This window comes from Corvus moneduloides, chromosome 12 (genome assembly GCF_009650955.1).
Source record: "Corvus moneduloides isolate bCorMon1 chromosome 12, bCorMon1.pri, whole genome shotgun sequence".
Taxonomy (NCBI): Eukaryota; Metazoa; Chordata; class Aves; order Passeriformes; family Corvidae; genus Corvus; species Corvus moneduloides.
Window position 1 is genome coordinate 5,632,306 of NC_045487.1, and position 12,711 is coordinate 5,645,016.

The 12,711-nt window shown below is 40.6% G+C and overlaps 1 protein-coding gene across 3 annotated transcripts in view; it reads left to right on the forward strand.

The window, feature by feature from the left end:
- Positions 1 to 12,711, forward strand: part of MAF (MAF bZIP transcription factor) — a 185,034-nt gene that overhangs the window by 12,784 nt on the left and 159,539 nt on the right. The window lies entirely within an intron of this gene.

A 12,711-nucleotide genomic window follows, 5' to 3' on the forward strand; every position in this document is an offset into this window, starting at 1 on the left:
TTTTCCCATGGAATCTGATTTTTATTGACCTTGACTATAAAAATACTAAGTGGGTTAAATGAGCACCAAGGTTGCAATGACAGATTCCTGTGTGAATTTTTTATAAAACCTCCTATTTTAGTTAAGAACACAGGCTGCCGTACAGCCTGCCACACTTTGATCAACGGTTAAGTGCTGTTAGAAACAGCTGAATTTTATTAGCTCATTGAATTAAGCTTGTTTAAATAATAGATTTATTTTTTTTATCTTTTAAAAGAAATGTAAATAATAAATTAAAAAAACCAGATATATTTGCTAATTTTGCAAATAAATTCAAGTAACAGATTTGTTATTTAAAATTTAAATGAGGGTGAGGAAAATGTAATTGGTGCTCTAGCCTGTACATTAAATGAAACTGGGAGGAGTTTTTGATGGTGTATGGGCTGTAGGAATAGTTTTCTCAAGGAGCACTACAGGACCTTCATTTTAAGCCTGATACTCCTCTTACTTCCCTGAGGAACACCCTGGATAGGGTTTTGCCTGCATTGCTTTTTTTGGTTTTTTTTCACCACTGTAAAGGAGAGGGAAACTGGACCACTTGTTTGGGTTTTTTTTTGTGAAAACTTAGAGTGCAATATGCTTTTTTTGAAGAATAGAGCCAAGCTGTTATTCAGCTGAAGTAAATACATGAATTGTGTATTCTAATTGCGAAGGTGCAGCGCATTTCATCAACTTGTTCCTAGGGAAACACTTCTAATTTCAATAATCCCATAGGAAAACTTGCCATGCTTCCTGTAATTCATATATGTGACTATTAGATTTATATAAATAAGTGATATAATAAGTGATAACACATTTTATCCATATAGTAAAAAAGGAAATCTTTTTCCCTTATCAGCACTTGTGATCTCAAGACTTGCTTAGCCTGCTGTTCTCTGGGAAAATTCCTTGTGTCTTCCTTCAGTATTTTGTGGTTATATTTTCACATATTATAGACAAAACAAAACCCCAAAACAACCAGCAGCAAAATCTGTTACTTTTAAGCAAATAAAAATATCTTGGGTCTTGGAAGATTTAACAAACTTTTATGGCAAGGTTCAGATGGTTCTGACCCCTATGGTAATATTTCATCTAAGGTTACTTGTGGGAGAGAAATCAAATTTCAGCTGTGAACATGATTGACAGGTAAAAGCAAGAGAGAGAAAGACATCTGGTCAGATGGGGAATTTGGGCAGGAGAAGGACAATTCAGGGAAGTGTCTCCGTGATATTAGGAATAATAAGCTTAGATATGAAAACTCCGATCCTCCATGCTGTCTGGAGGAGAGCTCACTTGATATTCATGGAGGTGGCTTGGCTGGGGGAATTTAAGGCTGTACATTTATAGTAGTGGACAGTAGCCTCCATGGTCTGACTTACTAACTTGGCTCCTTTGAAGAAATGATGTTATTTCTGGCAAACTTTTAGGATTTCAAGGCCACTCATTCCATGAGTGTGACTGGAATATTTGGTGGTTGCTGGTTAAGAGGTTCACACCATAATGTCTCTGGCAGTTCAGGCAGCAGCAGGAGTGGTGGAGGTCAGTGGTGGTGTCACTCCACGTCCTCCATCCTAGTGGGACTGCTGAGAGTTTTCAGAGCAAGTGCTGCAGGATGAATTTTGTGTTTATGATATGCACTGTTATACCAGCAACAAAATCAGTTTCTACCCCATAAAACACCACGAAGGGTCCATTGTGGTGTTTTACAAAGCAACTGTTATTTTCCAAGGGCTGTGTTTTGTCTTATTCCAGATCCCAGCAGCACCAGATAACATCCCTTACAATACATGCATAACCCCAGGTGTATTTCACTGTGCCTCAGTGTATTCTATTTGGTGCAGAAGAGATTTTCATCCTCCAGTGTCACAGAACCAACAGGAATAAAATATCCCTCTATTTCCTGATCAGCATGATGATGTTGGATAGTAGAATTTGCTTCTGACATAAAAAACTGTAGCCAGGCTTTCTCTTAAAAAGGGCAAGAAAAAAATCTGTTGGTTTTTTATCACTGTGTGTAACAATGTTTCAGTTTTGAAAGAGGCTCTGAAGGACATTTTAGAGCTCCAAGGGCAGGATGAGGCAACGATGGACCCTGGGATCTAAACTGCATCCTACCTACATCCCAGGTGAGAGGAGAGATCCTGGGTGGGCTTCTAGCCCCACTGCAAGCTTTGGAAAAATCTCCCTTGAATTCCTGGGACCTGCACTTCCACCACACTGGGAATATCTACAGGGGAGGTTGTACTAATAAAAGGCAAAATCTGAACTCATACAGAGGTAGCTGAGCTGTGACTTCCCTGGATGGATGTTCTTATTTGGGAGTAAGGGTGTTTTCCCCCCTCTCCAGTACAGCTAAACTGCTTTAAAAAAAAAAAAAAATAGATTAACCAGGAAAATCTACTCTTATTCTAGAGTAGGAATGTCCATCCAGGCAATGAATAGCACTGCAGTATAGTTTACTTCCTAATTTCCCCATATGGGTGAGACCTAAACTAAGGGGAGAATAAGGAGCAGTAAAGAGCAGAAATGTATTTTCCGTTCCTTTTCCAGTTTGCTTCTAAGACCTTTCACACAGGGGAAATCATGGCACTCTGAAAATACGCATTTACTTACTTTTCACTGCTACTCCTGCATTTGCACATGCATTTTTAAAAGAGATTTGTGTTTTGTGCAGCACCTTTTGCATTCTCATGCTATTCACGCATATTTTTGATGTGCAGTTGAGTCTGTCTGTTGTTCATGACATAATTTCTTTTTTCATGGCCATGGCCTGTGATATCAAACTGTCCAACTTCACTGCAAATTAGATCTTGTTTTTATTCCTAGACTTTACATCTGATAAAACTGAAAATTAAAGCTAAGAACTGTAAAAACAATCAAATTTCTTTGTGCATGAGAGAGTTATTTTTAATTTTAGGTTGTTGAATTAACACTCTCTGTAAAATGTCTTTATTTTTTGAGGCTGATATCAAGATAACTTCCATGAAATATTATTGGCAAACTTCCCGCAGCAGTCAATGGGAGCCTTGTATGTATTTTTCAAGCAGATGTGCTGTATTAAGCCTAAATGAGAATATTTTTTTATCAAATGGGATGCAATATGTTATTCTTGATTAAAAAATTCATAGTAACCTCTCTCCCTCCTTTTCCTCACCCCAAACATATTTCATACAATTTACAGATCATTTTACATAGGTAAAAAAAAAAAAAAAAAGTCCTCAAGTGTTTAAAAAAAGCAGGACTTTATAATGCCCCAAATGTCTTTCTAGCTCATTCCTATGAATTTGAAGTATGAAAATGTCTAGAATCTTTATGAGTGAAGAGAAAGTATATGCCATGTGTAACAGCTTTTACTCCCCTAAAATTCTCAGGAAAGTCAATGTAATACCTTTCCCTGTGTTTAGAGTAAGCTCTAAAGTATTTTCTGTTGATGTCGTTCTTGCTGTTGTTTAGTTCTAATAAAGGATTTTAAGCGTTAAAAAAAAAAAAAAGTAATATTTTTAACATCTCTCCTGAGTTTTCTAATTTGTGCCACTTACCAAATGATTCGCACTGTACCAAAATACAGGAGATTGATGAGACAGGAAAAGTACTGATTTAACATCCCACATATAAAATTACTTCTCAGGCTCCACATATAGTCACAATGTTTAGAGAGTGAAGAAACCAGGAGCTGGGAGTCACAGTCTGACTCACTTGTGAGACTTTGACCCACTTATTTGATTCTAGATTCAGCAAAATACTGAAGCACTTCAAACTTGTTATCTCAGGTTTCTTCTAAAGGTCTGTTACTGTTGATCTCTTTATATCTCAGTTTACACAGTTACAAACCTAGATAATTAATTCTTACCTTCTAGGCTTTTGTGGGAGTTAAAAAATAGCTGTAATGTTCCTTGAAGCCCTTTAATGAAAACTGGTTTATTGAAGTACTTGTCATTTACCTTACTTCATACTCTGGGATGAGAAATCACTGGTGTTGCCCAAGTCCCACGCACCATTTCTACTGGGATGGGAATTTAGTCTCCTGAGTGCACCGGGCCAGGATTACAAAGATCAGATGCTTTGGGAGGTGCCAATTTTCTGAATTGCACATAACTTCACCCTGATTTTGAATGTGCCAAAATGTAGGCAAAATCAGTTATGTGCCCCCTCTCTCTCTTAAAGACAATATATCTTTAGTACCTCTATGTACACACACATATGTGGAATAGCTCCTGTGCACCTGCAAGACAAGCAGAGGTCACACTGTCCTTGTAATTCCTCCCCTTCCTGCCATTACCTTTTTTTTCCCAAGGTTTGAGCCATTATCATTCAGCAGTTGTGCAGCTTTTCTTTTCTTCCATCCCCAAATTATTATTGTTTCCCTCCTACCTTCTACCCCTCCTGAACCATAATGGAGTCCTCAGCTGTAAATTTGCTAACTATAAAGATTTTTGCTTGAAATGTTTTGAAAATGCTGTAAGAAAAAAGAAAAAGGAAAGAAAGCCTATGAACAACACGCTGTGCCATGCTCCAGCATTGCACTTCTATGGGAAAGATAATAAAGATATTAGCACTCATATAATTTCAGATAGGAAATGAAACCAGACATGAAAGAAACACTAGCTCCAGCTGTTGAGTGGGAATCAAACTAGCTATGGGAATTACAGGTATTGTCACCGGAGACAGCCTGACTTCTGAGAAATGACCTCAGGTGTAGGAGCTTGCTGTGGCCCCTTGCAGATATTAACACCTAATTAACAATCTGTGAGAGCATCCTACATCTTAATCATCAGTGAGGTGAGAATGACAATCACAAGGAGGAGAAGGAGAAGGGAAATGGTAATTTTTCCTCTGCACACATCATCTAATAACCATGGTTATTCAGATGCAGCTAAATGCGATTTCCTTTTAGTCATTTCTGTCTATTGGAAGGCACAGTAAGTTCATTTGCTAGCAGGTAGGCAGCGGAGGTGAGAATTGAACTGATCTGAGATACTCTGAAAAATTGACCCTGAGGTCATTCCTGGTTTAAATTGGGAAGTAAGGCTGAGCTCATGTCTTCCCTTTCTTCTCTCCCCTCTCCCTACTCCCCCTCTTTTTGTGTTTTCAGGCATATTAGTCTGTACTGCGTAATTACTTAGGCACACTCTGATGGTGGGGAACCTTGTTCCCTCAAAGTTAATCAAAATAAAGAGAGCTTTTGTTAGCGGTGATAGGTAATTAAATCGCGGCTCGGCGTTGTGCAGGGCCTTTGTGCCAGGTTATTGACATCAGGGCCAGGCTGCCCAGCCCTTCTGCGGCGGCACAGCCCGGAGAAGGCACCAAGATTCAGGCCCAGGCTAAATTTAGGAAAGGGGAGGTGAAAGCCCGGCAATCTTAACGGGGCCAGGCTGTAAAGGAGAGGGGTGCACGGCAGCACATCCGGAGTCTCCCAGAGGAAGGGCAATTTCCCAGTGGAGAGGTGCGCATTTTAAAGAGGAGGAAACCAGAGGTGGCATTTCTCTTGCCTGTCTACAATTTTCTGGCTGTGGTTTTAGCCAGCAACAGCTGTAAGTGTGGATGGTAACAACCTACTAACCCAATTTCAGCTCCAGTGTAGATATTTAGGGCCAAATTCTGCTTCCTATTATCTGGTGTAAATTCTCAGGATCATAGGGGAGCTGATGGAGAGGCTCTGGGTTTAGTCCCATGCCAGAGGGCTGGTGCTAGTAAAAAGCAAACAAGAAAATAAAACAAAGACCAGATTTACTTGATGCCATCAAAGCCGAGGCAGGAGTAACTTCCCTGGGATCTGTGGTGATGTTCCAACTTGCCTCTGTATCACTGGGGCAGGATCCAATGGAGTTTTAATGTAATGCCTTTTAATGGATGCTTTTATGTATGCTTCCAAACAGCTTCCACTTTCAAATGTCTTTGCAAGAGAGTTAAAATGAGAGGGAGGCAGGCAGGGAATGAGGAATAAGCACGTAAGTACATCTTGTAGTCCTCATTCTGCAGTGGCTCTACCCACGGCACTCCCTTGCTGTGCTCAGGAACAATCTCTTCCCATATTACTTGGGCCCAAATGATATTCTAATAAGGAGAGAATGGCAAAGTGAAGACAGCATTATATTAACCACTCAGCTTCCGTGGAAACTCCTATCATTTTATTTCCCATGACAAGAGATAATCTCTGTGGTTTTTTGTTATGCTCACTTCTTCAACTGCTTTAGCTTTGTTTTCATGTGTTGGCCTTGCATTAAAAAATATAACTTGACATCTTGTGTCTTCTCAGCTAAAAAGGTATCAGTTCCTGGACTTAATGTCAGCTGTACCCAGATCAAAGGCAAGAAACATAAAAGTTGACATATATTATTTATTTCATGGTTTACATCAATGATGCTTCTCTGTATCTTTTTTTGTTATTATTGCTGATGTTTTGCCCATAATGTTGCACTCACTTCTCAAAAGTGTTTGTCCCCTACAGACAAATATTCATATTAATGTAATCTATCAGCAGCTAACAAATACCAGCTCACTTCAGCATTTCCCGCACATCCAAAAATCCCATTGTTTTTGGAGGACTTGGGTGTGCAAAGAATGCAGGATCGGGCCCCGGGGTGGAATTTCAGAGCTGGAGACTTTCTCCCTCAGCCCCAGCAATGCCCGGGGCTGGCTGGAGCAGCAGCCTGGGGTGCTGGAGCAGGGAGTGGGAGACACTACATTCCCTCCCTGCATTGTGAGCTGCTGCAGAGGCGAGATGAATGTCAGGCTTTGAGGGGAGCAAAAGCTCTAAACAGACTTTTTTTTCAGTAATTTGGTTTTTTTGATCTCCACCTTCCCCTGTCTTTCTTGCCTGACTTTGGAGTCCTGAGTGAGTAATATGGGGTCTGTCTTACAACTGTGTCCAGAAAACCATCTGAGATCAGTCAAAAAATGCTGCTCCAATCTGTGCTTCCCTCTGATTGCTCCATTTAGCATAAAACTTTCCTTTCCTTTTTTTTTCTCTCTTTGTCAACAACTGTGGCAGGTTTTACTTCCTGAGTTACAGAACCAGCTGAAATGCTGAGTCTGATCTTGCCCCCTACCCTCCCATGAGCTATTTTTTTCCGCAATGAAAATAATAATGCTTGAGAACCATCCTTGGGATTTTTTTTTTTATTTTGTTTTGTTTTCTTTTGTTTAGTTTGGTTTTATTTTAAAGCTTGCTGACAATTGTCAAATGTTCATTCTAGCAAAGAAGTCCTGGGAGGGTATAGCCCCTCTGCACAGCCGGCAGGAGTAATTTGCAGTGCTCCTTGGAGCTCTGCTATTCAGCCAATGTGTGTCGCTTTACTATTTCTTTAAAATTTAATTGGGATCAGGCAATCAAGTGTCTCCAAATTTTTTGCCTCTTCAGGCTGCAATAAAGCCACTTATAATTTATAATCAAAGTTTGGTATCGTTAAACTGAACTGTAAAACCTACTTCAGGGCTTCAGTCGTAAAATAAGTATACGATAAATATTGCAATGGGGCTTGAGTAGCACAGCTCTAACAACAGCACAGTGAATGAATACACACACACATATTTCACAGTTCTTTCTTTTTTGTGAGTGTGAGTGCATACGTTTAGTTCCAGAGGTAAGAAAGATGTAAATAATAGATAACTGACATGTATTCTTTCTTGGAAGGATTGAAGCTAAGATAGATTTATAGCCCAAGTAGTTAATTTAAATGCAAAATGAAGTGTTAATTCATTAAAGTCATTTATGCATCAACATTATTTTTATGTCTTTATTTATATTTTCCTGTAATATGCAGCAATGTAGTATTCATCCTGGGGTTTTTCTGTCTGTTGACTGTACTGCTCCTTTGCTTAGATTTTTTTCTAACAAGGCAGCTCATTTAGAAAGAAATGTTTATGTGAAGTGCTTGTCAGTTGGCATTTTTACTGGTGTGCTAACCCAAAGGTAAAATATAAAGGCACGTCTTTTCCTTGCTGGCTTGTTGCTACTAGAAGGGTTCCTCCCTTGTTAGCTTGATAAATAATTTTAGTAGTGGGAATCTGCTGAATTTTTATGCTTGCTGTCTATTTTCTGCTTGCTGCAAATAAATTCCAGCACTCAGAGGGCACTAAAACTCCAAACACATGGTATTTTCCCATTTTGTTGCTAGTTGCCTAAAACATTTATTTCATCTAGTGTTTTTAATTAAATCATTTTTATAAAAGAATAGGAAAAAATCCCTCAAGTTATACAATTATTTCCAAATGAATGTTTTTGTCTGAATCGTATCTAATATAAACTCTTGAGTTTAAATAACACATTATCACAGGTACTCTAAATGGGTAGTGTTAAATCAGTCATCACTCCAACTACCTAATGGTTTTCAGATTAAGTGCAAGGATTATTTATTGATATATTATCCCTTTAAGCATTTCCCGCAATTTATTATATATTTTTAGTTTTCCCAGTTTGCAATCAAGGAAGTTAATTTAATTTGCCATATGAAAATTCAAGTTTGGCGAGAGAATGCACCAAAAAGCTTTAGATTACGGGTTGTCATGGCATGTATGACAGAAAAAAGTTTGCAAGGAAATGAACTGGGAAAGCTAAAGTGGAAGAGCAATTGATTCACTTTTTTTACTATTTAAAAAAAAATATTTATTAAAATAATTTAATTCAAGGAAACAAGACTCAAACCCAAAAATCTCCTCTTCCTCCGCCACAGCAAACTCTGCCTGTCAGAGAGTGTTTGTCACCATCACGCATCTGGAGACTCACTGCTCCTTGGCAGCACATCCCCACTCAGTCCCCTGTGCCTCATTTTGGGGGGCTTTGCAGCCTTGCATGGATTTAGGAGCTGCCTTTTGCAAGGCTTTCCTTCAGCAGCGCCGGTGTTTAGATCTGCCCGGGGTCGGGTCCTCCTGCGATGCCCATGGGTGCTGCTACCAGGGGAACAGATTATTTTGCTTCCAACAGGATCCCTCGCTGTGGCCTCTGTGGAGCAGTCCCAGCTCTTCCCAAAGCTGCAGGGATGTGGCCAGCATAGATTCCTTACACACCTGCAGTTCAGGGAGTGAGCAGGGAAAGGACCTGGATGCAGGATGTTTACACTGCTGCCCGTCCCATGCCCACCGCATCCCTTCCAAGAGCAGGGATATAGGGAAGCCAAGCAGCAGGCCCTGTCCAGACTTTCCCTCAAACAGCAGAAAGACAAATATCTTTGAAGATGGCAGGCATATCCACACAAAACTTTAGAATATTTGCATATTATTAGAAAAATTTATCTAAAAGCAACCCTCAAACTTTGGCCCAAATTCTTGCATTCCTACACCAGCCACCCTTTGCTTATTTCCATAAGAATTAGGTGATGGATCTCAGCAGTGTAAGCACATGCTGCTGCCTGGCTGCCCTGCAAACATCAGCCTTTTCTCTTACATGAGCAGATCCCAAATCAAGTAATTGGCTGGTGAGAAGAACCACCAGCCCTGAGCAGATAAGGGAAAAGCTCGGGCAGTGGGGCAAATTACCCTTGGGGGCTTGACCATATAAAATCATAAGTGAAACAGGGTTACAAGGAATCTCAGGAGGTGATGTAATCCATCCCTTCACCATGAGGCAGGGTCAGGCAGGCTTACATTATCCCTGATGGATATTTGCATAACTTGTTGTCGAAGCCCCCCATGGAGAGCGTGACACCTTCACAGAGCCTCCCTGGCAGACCTTCACCACCGCCCCTTCTCAAAAGCATCTCTCCTTGTCTAACACACAGCTCAGGTCCCTCGTGTCCCGACATCGAGGACAGCCCGTTCCTTTCCTCTTTGCTCTGACCCTTTGCATATTTGAAGGCTGTTGTTATGGCTTGCAGCAGCGTCCTTTTCTCTAGACTAAACAGCTCCACGTTTTCTAGTCTTTCTTTATAGGTTATGGTCATGACATTGTTATTTAATATCTTGTCTGAAGAGTCTGCATACAGTAAACTTGCTGGAATTCAATTTACCTGTGTTGAAAAGGACTGTGAGAATGCTGCCTGGAGGCTTTACAGCATCTGAAAGGGGAATAATTTAATTCTCACTCTGATATTCTGTCTTTTGCAGGATGGAGGGTACAGAGCATTTCTTTACCTGGGAGTGTTAACTGCAGCCTCCCTGTGAATTTACCCTGGTAAAAGGAATACTGTAGTGCAATGTGCAGCCAGAGTGTAATGACAGGCTTTAGGAAATATTTTTTAACATTTTATAATTTTGTATATGAAAGTAAGAATGGGAGATAGGATTCAGCCTCTGTGGTTGTAGGTAACACCTTGGGGTGTACCTTCAAGGTGCTGTGTGCATAATCTGTCCCACAGGTTTCATGAATTTCAATAGCAGCTGAGCAGCTACAGCCATCTGCACACCACTTTTCCCTGTGCTGGTATTGTTGCTCAGCTCCAGTTTGGGTAAATTCAGATTTTCCATTTTAACAGAAGGAAGTTTGCCCCAAAATGCCACAGGTGAACAACCAACTTCAGCGATCTGCACGGACTTTGCTCTTGGCTCTAAGTTGCTTTTTTAGAAGTTGAAAAATACGTTTCGCACTCTTTCAATGAAGATTCTCTTTGCTCCTTAGAAAAAAACTGAGGGGAAACAGAACCTTATAATTCTGTTTCTCTTGTTGACTTCCACTGCCTTGCCTGGGAGGTTGGTAGGAAGATATGCTGGAGCAAACCAAAAGTATTTACTTGTGAGTAAATATTCCCCAGGGACTTTTCTTTTCAGATGTGCTGGCACAAACTGCTCTGCAGTGGGATTAATCTGCATGGCAGAATACCAGGCAGCATCTCCTGGAGGTGGATTTAAATTTTATAGGATTTTGGCTTCCTAACAGAAGTCTTAACCAAACCCTGTCTTGAAAGGTGCTATTGGATGTGCACGCACTGCCACCTCACTCAGACAGACCAGGTACCAGTTCTGGAGGTAAAATGTGACAGATTTTGAAGGCTGATTGTTGGGGTGTTCATACTCATAATATACTTATTTGAGAGGAAGATAGGAATGTCCCTTTATGACACAAATATCTCTTTCTTCTTCGAGGTTCTACCTCTGCTTTGCATTGTGTACACCCCCTTTATTATAAAACTGGTTTGGACATCCATATGCCCACAGCGATCTACCTCATCAACTTAAAAAGTTGTCTCATCTAAAAGGATTAACCTTCTGTACATAATGAGAGTGTATGCAGAATCAGGGAAAGCAGCAAACAAGTCAAGTAGATATTTTACCCCATGTATTTTCTAGCTCTAAAGGAAGATCTTGTTAAGAAATATTCACAGAACTCTGTTATGTAGAAAGCAAAATGAGAGTGACCTTGCTGAGCCTTTGGCTCAAGTCATAGAGGTAGCAGCAGAAGAGAAAATATATGCTTCCCTCCTTAAAGAACAGAGTTAGGGACCAGTTCTTACCATGAGAAAGAAGAGAGAGGGAAGTGTATTGTCTTCCTTTCAGTAGTTCATTTTTCTTCGCAAAGTGATTAATGCATTACTATAGCGAATTTATTGTATAGCCTGATTACCATTGCATAATAAATCTAAACAACTGTGACTGTCATGGTGATAAGGTTGGCATGATTTTGTCTCTCTTAAAAAAGGTTTATAAGTTAAGCTTAACTTTTAGCTTTCTGTATTTCTGGATAAAATTTATTTTGGCCATTACAGCTCTATCTGTTTGAAACTGCACCAAAAGGAAATAAGTTTTTCAAAAGGATGGTATATTATAGGAAGAGTTTTACCTTCACTCGATTTGCAAAAGAAAGTGAACATCAGCATTAAAATGGAAATGAAGTTCAGGAGAAAATAATAACTCAGTTGTTTAAAAAAGGTTTTAACGTTTAAAAGGGACTTTGCAAATATCAAGGATGGACAACCCAATTAAATTAACTGCATTATAGTCACAGCCGTTAACACCTTGGGCTCAGCTTTTCTCAGGCTACTGGAGTTTGCTGAGGGCTTGTCTGTGCCTGGATGAGAGACTTCCAGGGAGCTGCAGGGAGAAGGGCTTGTGATAATGAGAGCCGTTTTCTTTGAATCCCAGGGAGAGTGGTGCTCCAGTATTGGTGCTGTGGCTGTGCTGAACCAGAGCCTGGGCAAGTGCTGCTGTTGGGAAGGATCTTGGCCACACGGGCACTTCCCACTGCCCATGCTCCACTCCACTCTGTCACTTCAAACATGGATCAGTTGTTTCTTTCTTTATGCTTCCCTCTCTCCCTGAACATATGTGAAAGGGCTCTGCACCTCTGTGCTACAGTAGCTCACATCTGTTCTAGCTGAATGCTGTGGTGAGGGTCACTCTTGTGAAAGCACCCAACCTTTGGAGGGTGTGATGTGGAAAGAGATTAGGTTCCCAAGAGCATGGATGTCCATTTAAGCCCTGCTTTTCCCATCAGCCATAAGGCACCAGAGCAGGACAATAGCAGGGTGTGTTAGTGGCAGCGGAGCTTCCATGCCCTGGGTTTTCTACTCTTTCCCTCTCCCAGGGCTCCTGCCCACCACCAGGTCTCACAGTCTCTTCCTCAGAGCAGCACCAGCTGCTTTTGTAGAAGAAGAGATCACTCAGGCATCTCTGTACATCTTGGTCCACCATTACTTTGTCTTCCTCCAGGTCTTCTGTACAAAACTAGGGAGCAAGGCAGAGAATGTGGCCTATTTAGCTGGTAGAAAACTCAGCTGTCACTCGAGCTGTAAGTCATAAACTGCAAATTGCTTCCAAAAAGGT